General features: G+C 42.7%; 1 protein-coding gene across 5 annotated transcripts in view; it reads right to left on the minus strand.

The window, feature by feature from the left end:
• The window catches only part of ZBTB20 (zinc finger and BTB domain containing 20), a 554,111-nt gene that overhangs the window by 167,833 nt on the left and 369,350 nt on the right, over positions 1 to 16,928 (minus strand). For all 5 annotated transcript variants that reach the window (XM_054163730.1, XM_054163732.1, XM_054163729.1 and 2 more), the window contains one exon: positions 11,884 to 11,984. The gene's annotated coding sequence lies outside the window, so the exon portion shown is untranslated. The remainder of the gene's footprint in view (positions 1 to 11,883; positions 11,985 to 16,928) is intronic.

The raw sequence follows: 16,928 nt of genomic DNA on the forward strand, positions 1-16,928 counted from the left end.
TCTGCTATTGCCACCCTCTGGGGACAATATGCTATTTGGGCGATGCTGTAGAAGAGGTCTTGTATCTTACAGCTTTACCTCAGTCCTCCCAACACAGAGGCAAATCCTTCCTACTAACATGGACTACACCACTGACATCCTGCCAGCAGGAGCAAGAATTCAGCTCTTGCAGAACAAATTCAACTTTACTGGTGCCTGTTATCACAGTGCAGCAGGAGATGTGTCTACTGAAAATAAATCTCACGCATGCAACCCCTTCATTGTGACAATTCAAAAAGTAGATGCAGATGAAAAACCATGTGGAACTGTAACAGAGACACCATCTCCACCCTGACTAAATGAATGGAACTTATAAAGGGAAGGTCCAACATCCTAGTTAAAATCCTAAACCAAGTAACTATAACCATGGGAAAACTGAGAGATAGACAAACACAAGATAAGACAGTAGATCTCAGAGAAGACATGTAAATTGCCATACTATCTGGAAAGATTAAGTGAAGGTCTCATGAACATGAGCCAGCAGTGTGTCCAGGCACCCAAGAAGGCCAATGGCATCCTGGCCTGTATCAGGAACAGTGTGGCCAGCAGGAGCAAGGAGGTCATCCTCCCCCTGCATACCACACTGGTTAGGCCACACCTTGAGTCCTGTGTCCAATTCTGGGCTCCTCAGTTTAGGAAAAATGTTGAGTTGCTGGAATATGTCCAGAGAAGGGCAACAAAGCTGGGGAGGGGTCTGGAGCACAGCCCTGTGAGGAGAGGCTGAGGGAGCTGGGGTTGCTTAGCCTGGAGAAGAGGAGGCTCAGGGGACACCTTATTGCTCTCTGCAACTACCTGAAGGGAGGTTGTAGACAGGCGGGTGCTGGGCTCTTCTCCCAGGCAACCAGTGCCAGAACAAGAGGACACAGTCTCAAGCTGTGCCAGGGGAGGTTTAGACTGGATGTTAGGAAGAAGTTCTTCATAGAGAGAGTGATTGGCCATTGGAATGTGCTGCCCAGGGAGGTGGTGGAGTCATCATCCCTGGAGGTGTTCAAGAAGGGACTGGACGTGGCACTTGGTGCCATAGTTTAGTTGATTAGGTGGTGTTGGATGATGAGTTGGACATGATGATCTTGAAGGTCTCTTCCAACCTGGTCTATTCTGTTCTGTTCTGTTCTGTTCTATTCTATTCTATTCTATTCTCCAATTCAAGTTGAGCATGGACCTCAGGTCTTGTGCTAATAGGCAGTGCAGTGATGTGTTGCAATGCTGGAAACAAGAGGTTAAAAGGTTATATTCAGGAGTCTCTTTTTCTCTGATGGTTTGGCCAACTGGACTAAAGGAGAGTCCATTAAATGAGAGGCACTATAGCTTCAGGTCAATTAATTAAAGAGTAACACCGCTATTGTAACTTAAATTTTCATTTCAATAAAAAAAAAAATATAACCCACATTCTCCCCATTCCCTAAATAAGTGCTGGGCACTTTGTGTGAAAACATTATGTGTTAAATACCTAGAATATTGCTTCAAAAGAGGATAACTGTGCTGTGAAGAAAAGAAAAAAGTGGGGGGGGGGAGAAAGGAAGAAGAATATATAAAGATACCTTGGAGGTTCTGCCTAAAATGTATCAAACATGTGCCAGAAAACCCCTTAGCTTTCCCCAAATCCTTGTTTCTCCTTTCAGGACTTAATACAGCTGCACATGCAAAAAGTCCTGGTGTCTGACATTCAATAAGAATCCCAAAGAGAATAAACACAAAGTGCATCAAGATATTCTCCCTGGTACACAAAGGAAATGAAGGCTATTTGCCCACTGCTAGGAGACCAGTCTGTATGTAAAGCTGGGATGGATCTCTGTTTCTACAGTTAGTACAACTGTTTCTCCCTCACATTTTACATTCCAGCTAATAAGGTCCATTTTTTAGCCAGGGAAGAAATCATCTTTGCTGGAAATCATGTTGATAGACTCGGGTATTCATCAATAAAGGAACAATTTAAGTGGCATTAATCTGGGATCTTACCCACTGGCACATGATATTGTACCAGCTATGCTTGGCTCATATTTTTACATCAGGTTTCTCAGCTATGATGTTGAGAAATTTCTGTGGATTTGATTTCAAATGCAAACTGCTGGTGATAGGATTTAAACTAGAGTTCCTGGTGCAAAATACAGTATGACAAGCTCTAAAAATGCATCCTTACCTTACATCATTCTAGTGACCCTAGTCATCTTCCATTTGTTATCATTATGTATACATGTTCTATGTAGGTACTAGACTATGGGTCTTTGCAAGAATCATAGAATTGTTAGGGTTGGAAGGGACCTCAAGGATCATCCAGTTCCAACCCCCTGCCATGGGCAGGGACACCTCACACTACATCAGGTTGCTCAGTCACATCCAGCCTGGCGTTAAAAACCTCCAGGCATGGGGCTTCTACCACCTCCCTGGGCAACCTGTTCCAGTGTCTCACCATACTCATGGGGAAGAATTTCTTCCTAATATCCAATTTGAATCTAGCCATTTTTGTTCCATTTCCCCTAGTCCTATCAATACCTGACACCCTAAAAAGTCCCTCCCCAGCTTTCTCGTAGGCCCCCTTAAGATACTGGAAGGCTACAATAACGTCTCCTTGGAGCCTTCTCTTCTCCAGACTTAACAGTCACAACTCTCTCAGCCTGTTCTCAGTCTGTCCAGGCAGCCTGGACTCAGCTAATGGTGGTTTTCAACCTTTAAGTAATAACAGAACAATAAATATGATCTGCAAATTGTAAAATTCATGACCACAAACTCCCAGATGGCGAGGGGAATAACAGATTCCAAAATGATTCAGGTGTTCACACAGATATTGAGATCACTGAGAAGACCCCCTCAACTTTCCAACACAAATCATCCATTTGGGTCACTCCCGCACCAATCATCATCGGGCTGCTTGCTCTTCTCTCTGATGGATGTATCATAAGCCACTGTGAAGGACAGGGTGTAAGGCTAACAGCACAGAGTGGATGGCCTGCAGTAGCAGCACAACTCAGCATGAATCATACCCTCCTTCACACAGCCAGTGAAGTGGTGGTCTCTGTCTGGTCTATGCTGACTTTCCTCCACCCCTGTGGCACCTGATGCTGCACAGGCATGGTGGGACCACCCCTGGGTGAGGGGCAGCATGGGGGCAGTTTAATAGCTAAGGAGAATTTCTACCCCAAATTCTCTAATGTAAGAGGGGACAAATGTCTCTTACAGCTTTCTTTCAATATCATTAGACATGAGTTCTCACCAGGAGGCAACGAAGCCAGAACTGCTCTGACACTGATGGGGCAAGTGGCAAAGCTGGCATCACTGGGACCCAGTCAAGAATGATCATAGAATCATAGAATCAACAAGGTTGGAAAAGACCTCAAAGATCATCAAGTTCAACCTATCACCCAACACCTCATGACTACTAAACCATGGCATCAAGTGCCATGTCCAATCCCCTCTTGAACACCTCCAGGGACAGTGACTCCACCACCTCCCTGGGCAGCACATTCCAACGTCTAACAACTCCCTCTGTGAAGAACTTTCTCATCACCTCAAGCCTAAGCTTCCCCTAGCACAGCTTGGGACTGTGTCCTCTTGTTCCTCTTGTTCTGGTGCTGATTGCCTGGGAGAAGAGACCAGCCCCCTCCTGGCTACAACCTCCCTTCAGGTCATTGAAGGTAAGGTGTATCATGTGAAAGATGTATCATAACTTGCAAGATACCCAAATATCTGCCTTTTCCCCTTTGGGAAGTACTCGTGCCAACTACCATGCTGACTGCAACTCCTAGCCTGGAACTAAACCAAAACAAAGTGACTCCGGAGAAGGGTGCAGGGGCCTGGAGAATATGGGGATACATCTGCGGCGTAGGATGGGGAGGATGATGCCATTCTGTTAAGCAAATGATAGTCATTTCTGTAACCAGGAAGAAAATGGAAAGATGGCAAAAGCCTGGTTTGACATGATACAGAGGGGAAAGCATTCATTAATTTCTAGTAATGGTCTTTATTCTTGTAGCAATCCTTACAAAGTGACCAGACGCATCACTTGCAGTTTGCTTGTCAGCCCTGCACTTCTGAGGAATCTTCTCATGAGGAAGGGGAAAATTCTCTAATTATTAAAAACAACCCCAGGCTGTGCCTTCAGGTTTTGGTCTGAATCCAGTACCCACAAAAGAAAGCTTTTAAGAGAAACCTTTGAACAGAAGGCAGCAAGGACTTCTCAGGGAAAAGCTACAGGATCAGGACACACATACCTAGTAAAAACTGTGTGCCCTCCCTTCTTCCCCCCCACCCCAAGCTCATTATTCCCAAAAGACACAAAGGAAATACAAGATTGCTGGGATTTCTATAAGAAGATTTGGCAGGTTTTTCATATTTGTTTAGAGTGTAAGATACACTTTGAGTTTGGGGCTTGCCTCTCTCTCTCTCTCAGTGAGAAGAAGAATGTGTTATTTGTTCTCTGAATAAGTATTTGTTATTAGTGGATCAGACATGGATAAGGTATATTATTACAACCATGTTTGTTAGGTATGATTTACATTGTTTGCTGCATATCATCTTAGGCTGCCCTTAATTTTGTTATACTTTAGGGGGGTTTTTTGTTTGGTTTTATGCATTTAGTCACAGTCGGTTGCGTTTTGAACTTTGAAGCAAAAAAATTAATACAAAGGAAATTAAAAAAGAAAAAGAAAATATTTTCAAAATGATGTGGAAATCAAATCTATCCCTCAGTAATTTGATTTGTAGGAAATGGAGAGCAAAGCACTACAAAGCATTACAAACAGAATGCCTTGAAGTGCATCATAATTACTTACATGTGCAAATATGTTGTCTAGGTTTAGACATTCAGTTAATAACAGTCATCATAATTCTATGCCCTTACTCAGAGTCTTTCATCCAACCTTCTCCAGGTTTGTGTAAGCAATCATATTAACTAATGCTTGGGTACCACTGAGTACCATAAAGATAGAGAAGTAGGAGCAAAAGCTCTCCAATGTCAAGGACAAATTATTATTTGGCATCCAGGTAGGAGTGAACTTCAGATGGCTTGTTCTCTAACTACAGGTGGATCAGGCATGCAGAAGCTTGAAAATGATCCTCTATTTCTACAACTTAATGGCTTTGTAAGAATGAAGGAGAGCAACAAATGTGCATCTTAGACCTTCTGTTCCACAAATTAGAATAGAGTAGAATAGAATAAAATAGAGTAGAATAGAATAGACCAGGTTGGTATCATCAAGTCCAACCCATCATCCAACACTATCTAATCAACTAAACTATGGCACCAAGCATCCCATCAAGTCTCTTCCTAAACACCTCCAGTGATGGTGACTCCACCACCTCCCTGGGCAGCACATTCCAATGGCCAGTCTCTCTTTCTGTGAAGAACTTCTTCCTAACATCCAGTCTAAACCTCCCCTGGTACAGCTTGAGACTGTTCTGGTGCTGGTTGCCTGGGAGAAGAGCCCAGCACCCACCTGTCTACAACCTCCCTTCAGGTGTTTGTAGACAGCAATAAGGTCTCCCCTGAGCCTCCTCTTCTCCAGGCTAAGCAACCCCAGCTCCCTCAGCCTCTCCTCATAGGGCTTGTGCTCCAGTTGTAAAAGCTGAGAATTGAAACATCTCAGATCCACAGATAATCTTTGGTGGGACTCTGTTATATAGAAAAATATACCAGTATTTTGTATCAAAGCACAAAGACTTACAAATTTGCCATGTTTGGAACTCTTTACCCATGTGAGTGGCTCTTATCTGAGGCTCCACAAGCAGTTTTCTGAACATGCATCCTTATGTGGCAGTAACACAAGGCACCCAGCCTAAACTGCCACATGCCACCCCTAGATCTAATGCTTTAAACTAATACCTGCTGAGATAGCAGTAAGTACTGCAGCAACTGACCCATGCAGGTATATGAGCGCCTGTTTGAAGGACTTGACTTCAACACATCCCATTTGCAGTTTGCCTCCATTTCTGTGCTCCGTGTAGCTGTGACAAGACAGTGTTTCCCTATACATTTCCACTACCTGTTCTGCTTTACACTAATAAAAACACTGGGTATTATTTATTTGTCTGCCTGGCTGACAAAGCCAGGCATCAAAGCATCATTCCAGTGTCACATACTTCAACACTCTAATATTTCAGAACTTGTAAAGCAATCTCTTACGGCGCTTTGTGGGCTGTGAGATCACCCTGACAAACTGTGATAACGTTGGCAATCTCCAAATGGGTGTTCATTTGCAATCCTACTACAGAGGAATTGCTGTGTTTCCAAATTTGAGGGCTTGACATAATCTGTCTCCACAAAGCTATCAAGGTCTGTCACAAGGCTGTCTGTGACCCAGGAACTCTATGGGGCTAATGTCTATCCCTAGTGTAACTTCATCATAAGCAGTGGAAGGGCCAGGAGGATGATCAGAGGGCTGGAGCACCTCTCCTATGAGGACAGACTGAAAGAGTTGGGGCTGTCCAGTCTGGAGAGAAGGCTTCGAGGTGGCCTAATTGTGGCCTTCCAGTATCTGAAGGGGGTCTACAAGAAGGCTGGGGAGGGACTTCTCAGGATATCAGGTACTGATAGGACTAGGGGGAATGGAATGAAGCTGGAGGTGGGGAGATTCAGACTGGACATGAGAATGGTGAAGCCCTGGAATGGGATGTCCAGGGAGGTGGTTGAGGACCCATGCCTAGAGGTCTTTAAGACCAGGCTGGATGAGGCTCTGGCCAGCCTGATCTAGTTAGTGTGGGGTGTCCCTGCCCATGGCAGGGGGATTGGAACTAGATGATCCTTGTTGTCCCTTCCAACCCTGACTGATCCTATGATACTACTATGAATTACCTATGACTTTCTCTATTTGCTTTCTCTGTATTTTAAATACCCCTTAGCTGGTCTTGGGGATTTTATGTGGTTTAGGGTTATTTTGCTTCTTTTGTTTGGGTTGTTTTTTTGTTTGTTTGTGTTTTTAAAAGTATAAACAGCCCACAGTAATAACATCTGAGTCAGGTAGGGGAGACTGTTCTGTCGCTGAATAGTGACCACTTTCTTAGACTTCATGCCAAACTCCCTGCTCCTCTCATCACACTAGAGGCTGAGAAACAATGGAAGTGTCAGGTCAAACTACAAAGCTATTGCCATCATCTCTTCCCTTCCGTATGCTCCCAGTACTGGCAGTCTCTGGGCTGCAGTCCACAGGATATCCACAATTATGGCCCAGATTGAGGGAGGGGTAGAAAAACGATGGTACACTGCCAAGTATGTCAGAACCTGAACTTGATCCATTTTAAAACTGAAGCTGGGGACTGTGGGATAACACTGTGTTCTCCATAATCCATCTAAAGAAAGGAAAATAACTTACCATCTCAGGGAAGGAAATAACAATAACAGCAAAAAACAACCCCACAAAACCCCAAAACAACAACAAGAAGGAAAAAAAACCCCACAAAACAAACAACCCACACCCCCCCCAACTCAGAATTAGTGTAAACCTAACATAAATCTTATCTTTGACTAGAGACACATGCTATCTTGACACAGAAGGAAGATTTTTCAAATGCCATAAGCAGCCCAAGAGAAAGTGAGACACAGAGAGAGAGAGAGAGGGGCAGGCTTCACCATATCTCTGAAGGCCAAAAAGCTGCTAGTAAAGTAGTTTAATTTTGAAATTAGAAGTCCTTTAGAAAAGCTGGGAACACGGGGTGGAAACAGAAAACTGAAAAAAAGTGCATCTAGTGTTTCAAAATAAGTTCACTGCACAACACCCTTCCCCTGCTATCATCCCCTTAGGCAAATTTAGCAGCTTGGTGGTTACTGCCAGTTAACAAAAGATCCTTCTCCAATCCTGCTCAGGGTGGGGGTGAAGCTCTGGGACCTGATACCATGGCTGGGTCAAAAAGCCCATGCCATGGCACAAGCACTCTAAGCCAGTGCAGCACTGGAGTGCAGTTTGAACTTTAAGCAGTGGCTTGGATGTTCTGCTGAACTAATGCTGGGATCTTTTGCTACTTTTAGTACAGTTTACAAAAGAAGTTGTCTTCCTTGGTGTGTTCCACCTAATCAAAGCAAAGGTCATCAAAGATGCACTGTACTTTTGGTTTATCTCCATGTAAGCTGTTTTTTGCATTTCATTCTCTGTGGAAAAGGAAACTCAGTGTTCACAGGATCACAGGACGTTAGGGGGTGGAAGGGACATCCAGAGATCATCGAGTCCAACCCCCCTGCCAGAGCAGGACCATATAACCTACGACAGGTCACACAGGAACGCATCCAGACAGGTCCTGAAAGTCTCCAGAGAAGGAGACTCCACAACCCTTCTGGGGAGGTTGTTACTATCCAAACTCAAGGATAAGCACATAGCCACAATGCTGCTGGAAACATTTTGAATCCACATAAATTCCAAACTTGTATTCTGCCTCAGAATTACAGCAAACTTGCTGCTGCTCTCATTCCTAGTAAAATGCCAGCTGCTCTTACCAGGAGCAGCAATTATCCGCCGTGTCTTTTTAAAGCCTTCAGAAAAGCACGTGCGGCTTCGGAAGCCCAAGGTAAACGTTTTAATGTGTGTATTATCTGACTGAAGTCAGCAGGTTGTGTGAATGTTAAAAAAAAAAAAAAAAAAAAGGAAAGAAAAAGAAAAAGAGAGACTGCATGAAAAGACAGCACAAAGATCCACGGGCTTCAAAAGGTTAAACTGCTTCACTAATGCAAATGGGACAGTGTTGAACTCGGCAATGAAAACAGTATGTGCTCTTCCTTCCTAAAACTGCCTTCTTGAGACCTAATGTCTTTTTGTTTTTTTTACAGTAGCCTGAGAACTGGTGAGTAGACTTGTATACTAATTGTTAGTTGACTCTTTTCTACATAAATCTATTTCTAAAGGAGAAGTCAAAGGAAAAAGCCCTCCCTCTCAGCTAGTGGCACTTCAGAAGCTGTTTGCTAAACACAGCTGAATTGTAAGAACGTTTCTCCTTTTTCATTTCTCTTTTTTTCTTAGTATTTTTTAATACTGACAATAAGTCCCTGTGCACCCAAAACTTTCTGACAAACAAAGTAAACAAACTATCACTAGATTGCTCTTGATAGAGAAGAAGAATAAAGCAACATGTTAAATTTACCATAAACAAGGGGTTTCATACCATGACAGCAACTTGTAATGTAATTCATTTGTCATATAAATTACATCCCTGGGGATACCCCATAAAATTAATTAGGTCAGAGAGAGAAGGAAAACATATAAAAAAACTTCTCAGAACTCCAGCAAACAATAGGTTTTAAACATAGCAGCCTCAACAACCTCACTGCAAAGTTTTTCCTTCCTCTTCCTCTATTTTCTTTTCAGGAGACCAAGATCAACAGATTGAGAATCGTCTTGGCCCACCAAGACCAAGGAAAACATAGAGAATCATTTAGGTTGGAAAAGACCTTCAAGAAACAGCGTTAAGTACACAGCATTTCTGAAATGGGAAATTATGCAAGCAGCTCTGCCTCTCCAAACTATAAACTCCCGAGAAGAATCTGAAATACAATTTAGTAAAGACCTTCATTGTGTGGATGTTGCTTTTAAGCACAAAGCTACAACTGAAAAATCTGGGCATGATATATTCACCACACAACACAGAAAAGCAAAGGGGAGGAGGGCAGAAGAAAACAATAAGAATTTCAGACAATTTTTTTTTTTTCTCCACATTAATTCTCAAATCAAAACTCTGAAGCTTTGCCTTCTCATTAGCTTCCCTGAAACTTAGGCAAAAAAGAATTTGTCTACTTTTCCCATACCACTCTGGCTTGAATTTGTGCAAGAAACAACACTTAGCTTTTTTTTTTTACGTCTCTCAACACAGCTCCCTGAATTGGAATTGTTGACACACACGCACAAAATCCAGCACATTTTCTGATCCCATTCAGAGCACACAGCTCTTCCTGATGCTCATGACACCTTCCAGTGCAGACATGAGTAATAAGAGCAGAACGGGAAGGCAACGAAATGCAGGGGAGTAAAGGAGTGGATGTTGCTTGATCATTAGCGACATTAACAAACTGCACTAATGAATCACTCCGTAGCACAAGCTTCACCTGGATCCTGGGAGGGCACGGAGATCGCATTTCTGCCAGCCCTTACACATGCTAATGTCAGCGGCGGGGAACAAAAGGTATCAGATAAGGCACGGAGCTAACTGGTAGAAGTCAAAACATCAAAATATATTTTTAAAACTGCATCAGAAGAATGAATTTTTAACGGATCTGTGCTTTGCATTTTGAGGTGACAGAGTTCTCGATCTGGTAGAAAGTTCCCAAAGCTCAATTTACTACATTGTCAAAATATAGCCTGAGGGGACAATCTGACTTACAGCATCTTTATGACTGGTGATGAAAGAACTTCGCTTGGCTTTTAGATCCCAAGTTTGGCTCAAGATAGAGCAGTAGAGAACAGAACATTTTTTATTTTATGCTGGGAGTTCACAGTGTTCCTCTTCAGCACAGAATGAGGTTTTTACTGTATAGAATTCTCACACGCAGCTCGCTGATGAGTTAGAATTCACACCTTCAGATTTTGGGGATATACTTCACACCCTTCATTGTTACTGCTACTAAAGATACAGCTTATAGTATCCTCATGTCATTGTAGCATCTGTAACAGAAATCTTTAGAAATTTCAGGGGGAAAAAACTGCCTTTTACCAGGCCACAGCACGACTTATTCAGCCTTGGCAAGGCTTCAGAGTCCAGCAACCACATTAATTGGACATTATAAGGACAGCCCAGTATAGTTCTGGTACTGTGCAGTTTTTGCTGTCCTTGTCATGTCATTTCAAAACACATTTGGTGTTTTAACCAGTCACATATACCTATGAAAGCACTGCACAACGATGGACAATGCTACGGATCTGCGGGAAATAATTGCTTTACAAATATGAAGCAATCTGCACAAATATAAATAGCATGGCCCAAATCTATTCTGAGTTATGCTTATTCAAATCCATGACAGCCCACTAGTACCAGTAACAGAACAGAACAGATAAGGGTATGTAAAAATATAACATATAGCTCTACTGTACAGCTACCCATCAGCCAAAACCTGCCAGCCTGCCAGCATGTACATTCTCCTACTTTCCCAGCATGGAAATAAGAAAAATAACAATATCTGGGCTTTCTAATTCTCTCATGCACTGGAGCACACATGTCCAAGAATGTATGGACTTAAATGTTGTCAGGATCCTACACCACTCTTCTTTCAAGAACATTACTAATTTTGTGGGTGGAGTCCAAACGTTTAATGCCATATTATTAGCATACAGTGGCTGTTTCAGGAAAGTGTGTCACAGGGAGCATGTGCAGCAGCCCAAAGGTAGCCTTTTAACTTAATTTCAGGTGATTCTTCTGAATTCTAATGCTCTCAAAGGATGAAGCATTAGTATTAGTAGCAGAATATTCCACAAATTTTGTCTTCACAGTTTCATCCATCCATCCATCTCAGCTCTGACCTCCAGGTTATTATTGTATTGCAGATTTGGACTTTCTACACACAGCTGTTTCAACAAATCTCATTTTGCTCTAGAATGCACAGCGTGTGACTGGGATTGGTATTTTCAATGCTGAACCAAGTTACATGAGTGAGTTCTGCTACTCTAGGCAAAAAAAAAGTAAGACTAAGATCAGAAAATTCTTTGCCCTGCTAACCTTTTTCAATGCAAATCTTCTGAAATGAATTAGCTTCTTTACCAAACTCACAGGTACAGACAGATACTGTGGGTACCAGCCATGCAACCACTCCAACTGGATACAGTGAAAAATGTATTGCCAAAGGCTTTTTGGCTGTAAATCAAAAGGTGGTTTGGAACAGAGATTTCTACCTGTTTGTGGTTTTCATCTGTGGTTTCAAGATAGAAAATGAGATGATACCTTTCAATGCTGCAGCTCAAGCTGGCTGTGTGGAGAGCAAGGTTTCATTCCAATCAAATCTCTCTCTCTCTTGCAAAGCTGAGGGAAACTGCCAACCGCTGCTGCTCTTGCCATCAAGATGTGATGCAGATGTTAGGCAAAGGTAAAGTAAAGGGAGAGAAGAAAAAAAGCAAAAGAAAAATATAAGTTTTACATAAACAACAAATGGTACATAGTAACTACATCTGAGGACAATAAAATAAGAAGTACTGGCTTTAGTGTATGGAAACAAATAAACAAAACCTTGGAAGAGCTTAATCTAAGAGGTTGTTTTAGTTAACTGGATACAGAGGATTTTTGTTTAAATTTAGTTCCAAGAGATACAATACTTTGAAAACACATGATAAACTTAAAGGGACAGCATTAAAAAACCAAACCTATCATAGCAACAAAATGTACTACACTAGTACTTAGGGAGCAGCCTAAACCCATTCAACAAACACCCTGCAAAGCAGCAGATGCACTTGCAACATATGTTCTTGCCTGCAAATAGCCCAGGGTGCAAGAGGTGGGTTTCGTTCTGGGGGGTTTTAAAGCTTTCTGCATGGGTCTAACTGCCTTTGTTGAAGGTAGTGTTAACACACACTGAATGCGGTGGGAACCAAATGTGGATAACTGCATACTTTGCAAAATCACACCCAATATGTTCAACTGATGCCCTCATTCTCTGAGGACAAGTGTAGGCTATGGAATACTACAAATAATAGAGAGCAGTAGTCTAAAGTAAGCTTTTCAGAACCAAGGAAGCATATTTCAGTACTTTTTTTACAGATAATTGGGAATGTGCATCTTCAAAATAGTAGTCAAGAGTAGGTAAAGACTGTCTAGAGAGCCTTACTGTGATAGAAGTCTCAATGCCTTTTCATAAAATGAGAGTTCTTCAAAGCAACTCTCAGCCACCATTAAGAGAACAGTTGGCAAAACTGCACGTTTCAGATGAAAGTAAGGAAACGAAAGTCGGTGCGGCTCCACAGACACAGATGTAATGAAAATGGCTTCAATGCATCTGCCAGTAACCAAAATGGGTCCATATTCACCAGCTCACAGAAAAGTGGAATCCTAACCCTAACTTTGTTTTGCCACAATAACCCTGGAATGGGTTGTCCAGGGACGTGGTTGAGGCCCTGTCCCAGGAGGTGTTTAAGACGAGGCTGGATGAGTCTCTGGCCAGCCTGCTCTAGTGTGAGGTGTCCCTGCCCATGGCAGGGGGGTTGGAACTAGATGATCCTTATGGTCCCTTCCAACCCTGACTGAGTCTATGATTCTAATTTCAGGAAGTTGTATCTCGTAGTTTATCTACAGAAGACGAGAACTTCATGATTTGATTGTATTAAATCTTTCATGCTAATAAAGACCAAGATGAGGAGAAAATGGAACTAGCTTATCATGAAGATACAATCACCAGCCAAGCAAGTCTTTCTTCCACATGGGGAGAGAAGTGGGAAGGGGAGAGGGAGGGAGTGGAAGAGTGAGAGGGAGAAGAAGAAGAAGAGAAAGAGGGGGAGGAGGGAAGAGAGAAAATAAAAACAAACAGAAAGAGAAACAGAGAAAAGATAAAAACCAGAAAAGAGACAAAACCCCCAGAGAATAAAGAGTCTTCCAGAATCAGCAGTTGGGAAATATTTGTTCGCACTTTTCTTGGGTAAAGTAGTTATTTCCAAGTACAATTTTTATTTCAAGACTTTCCACTGAAAAAATCATTCCAATGGAAAATATCTGGCCATGGCCACAAAGGATAGGGCCACTAGAGTCAGCCAGGAGAAGGTGAATGCTGAGGTCTGTGGACTGAGTCTGCCACAGTCCTCTTGCATAATCACAGGCAAAGTGCTTCCACTTTCTGCAAGGCTATTTCTCCTCCAGTCTGACTGCCTGTGTAGCCTGTCCACTCTTCAGGGCAGGAACTGCCACAGAATCACATAATGGTAGAAGCTGGAAGGGACCACCTGCTAGAGCAGGATCCCTGAGAGCAAATCATCCAGGCAGGTTTTGAATGTTTCCAGAGAGAGGAGACTCCACAACCTCTCTGAGCAGCCTGCTCTCAAAGCAGTTTTTCCCTATGCTTACGTGAAACTTCCCGTGTTCCAGTTTGTGTCCGTTGCCCCTTGTCCTGTATATTGTATGCAGCTTACTGTAACACATTTGTTTAATGACTTTCAGCCCTGCAGTAACAACAGTATTTTTCTTTTGTACAGCAGTTTGTCCCCCATACCAAGATGAAGACACAAACACAATCTATGGCTGCAGCACACTGGTAATCAAACGCTATTGTATGCCATGGGGATGGGGAGGGATGCCTTTATCAGACTTTATACACACCAAATCAGACAACTCTACAGTCCAGTCTTGTGATCTGTGTTCCAAGCTGCCAGAAATAAGGCAGGAAAGAAGGGGAGGAGGGGGGCATCTCCTGTGTTTATAATGAAAGAAGAGAGATGACTGGACTAAGAGCTGATGAGGTTACAAGGCAACAGCAGTGCCATGAGTTGTTTGGGCTTAAAGCCAGATGTCTTGTATTTCCTTTGATTGTTTCTAAATAATTAATGGTATTAATTTAACCATGTGATCCAACGTCCCCCTCCCCCCCCCCCCCCCCCCCCCCCCCCCCCCCCCCTTTTAGTATTTGGCTCTGTGCACTAGCACTAAATAGAAAGGAGAAAAATGGGACTGTCTATAGCGTACTGAATATTGATGCTGTGTGTTTGGACTGTGACAACAGCTGATACTCCTATCCATAACACTAGATCTCCACAGCACTTGCAGGGTGTTTGCACAAAGTAGATGAAGTAGTAGCCTTCATACTCCGTCTATAAACCAGCTCAACTATGGCATATGGACACTGCGTGTTTGAAGCAGTAAGAGAGAGGGTACAGCTCTCTCTCCGCCCACACTGAGATGAACCTGCCACTACTATTCCACGTAACATTTTCTGGCAAGCTCCCAGTTTTCAGTCATGCTGGTTTGCTTGGAAGAAACACTCAGAGGAGACTCTGCTTGTCTTGCTGTTCAAACAAACAAAATAATCATGCATCTTAAGCTAATGGTCCAAAGCTTAATGAAGATCACAGCGAAAAGGCTACCAGTGATGTGAGCATTCCCTTCTGACATCCCCACAAGCCACTGCTGTTGGTAAAAGGAAATGGATTATGAGGATAATAAGTAACCCTGAGCTCTGGTCTAGCCAAACCTTTGCTTGATACACTAGCAGTCAGCAGACAAAGAGAACGGCAAGTGCTAGAGGTGAAAAATTAACTTTTCCACAATTTTCTACACCAGAGCACTGGTGATAACAGCAGGAGAACCTTGTGATCCTGTACCCCTTCTGTTGGGGCTTCAAGTCTCACAGGGACCACCTAACCTCATGGGAATATTCCAAGCTTTAGGTTTGAGTACTAGGACCACTGAAATGTAACAGCAGCAATAGTGAACAAATTAAGACTAACCAAAGACAAGTTCTTTACTCCCTACATACATATGTACTCAGTAAAAATATTTGTCCATCCCTCTGCATACTACAGCATCCTCTCAGCTCCTCTAGTCAAGTCTCCAGTTCTACCCATCTTATCTACCCTTTTTTCATGCCACATTTCTATTGATTGTGAATCTCATGCCACCTACTATCAGTATAAATGGGTTAGATGTGAGGTAATGGAAGGGAGAAAGAAACCTGATAGCTTGGTGCAGACCCTCACCTTGTCCAGCAATGCTCCAGACTTCTGGAGACAAGGACAAAATGATACATGGCCCTCACAGATGTCAAAAGAAATTTCCAAAAATGTGCACAAAGTTAGCCTCACCAAAGAGTAACTATGGGGTGTGAGAGAGGGCTTGGTCAAGTCATTCTGCACCTAGACTATTGGATCAGAACCGGCACCAGTGCTTCCTAAAGTTATGGTTCTTCAGCCAAAGGAAATGAACACTGAATGGTCCTCTACCAGACCTGAAAGACTGGTCCTAATCTTCAGGGACTTATCAGTCAAAGCCTAGCAATCCTGCAGCCATCTTTCTCCACCAGACCAGTTTGGTTCATTGGAAGAAGTCTTTCATTTCAGGAAGATCATACAGGACATACATCTGAGCCTTTCAACCAGAGCCAAAACCAGCATCAGCCTTGCATACTGCAGAGAACATCACCTGGAGGGTGTACCATGACTGTACTTGGTATTATAAATATGTACTGTATTAAAATCTATAGCCCAAGTCCCCAGGGCCCAACATTCTAATCAGAATTACAGTTGTGCACATAACTGATTTATCTGGCTAGCTGTCCAAACTGAGAACACAGAAACTAACAAAGACAAATCCAGAAACCTTACTTGGAAATATCAAAACAAAAGTTTTCAGTTTCCCAACATGTTTCTTTTAATTTTTTTTCCCAGTTTCTGGTTTTATTTTATTTTTTTTCCTCATAGTTTTGGCTAATCTGTATCTGAGGCAAGCAGTTTCCAGTAAATATAACATTAAACTCAACAGTTTTACCCAGATCTAAATCATAGAATTGTTTTGGTTGGAAAAGACCTCTTAGATCATCAAGTCCAACCATCAACATAAGGCCACCATGGCCATTAAACAGTGTCCTGAAGCACCATGTCCCCACATTTCTTGAACATCTCCAGGAAAACTGACTCAACCACCTCCCTGGGCAGCCTGTTCCAATGCCTGACCATTCTTTCAATAAACAAATAAATATATCCTAATATCCAACCTAAGCCTCCCCTGGTACAGTTTCAGGCCATTTTTTCTCATTCTGTCACCTGATACTAGGGAGAATATACTGACCCCCACCACACTCCAACCTCCCTTCAGGTAGTTGTAGAGAGCAATGAGGTCTCCCCTCAGCCTCCTCTTCTGCAGACTAAACAATCCGTTCCCTCAACTGATCCTCATAAGACTTGTTCTCTGCACCCTTCACCAGCTCCATTGCCCTTCTAAGGGCTGAACTGTGAGTCGACTGGCTGTTAATGGAAGAAGAAAAAGGAAAGCAAAGGGTCTACAATCACTTCTCAGTT

This window comes from Dryobates pubescens, chromosome 8, assembly GCF_014839835.1.
Source record: "Dryobates pubescens isolate bDryPub1 chromosome 8, bDryPub1.pri, whole genome shotgun sequence".
Lineage (NCBI taxonomy): Eukaryota > Metazoa > Chordata > Aves > Piciformes > Picidae > Dryobates > Dryobates pubescens.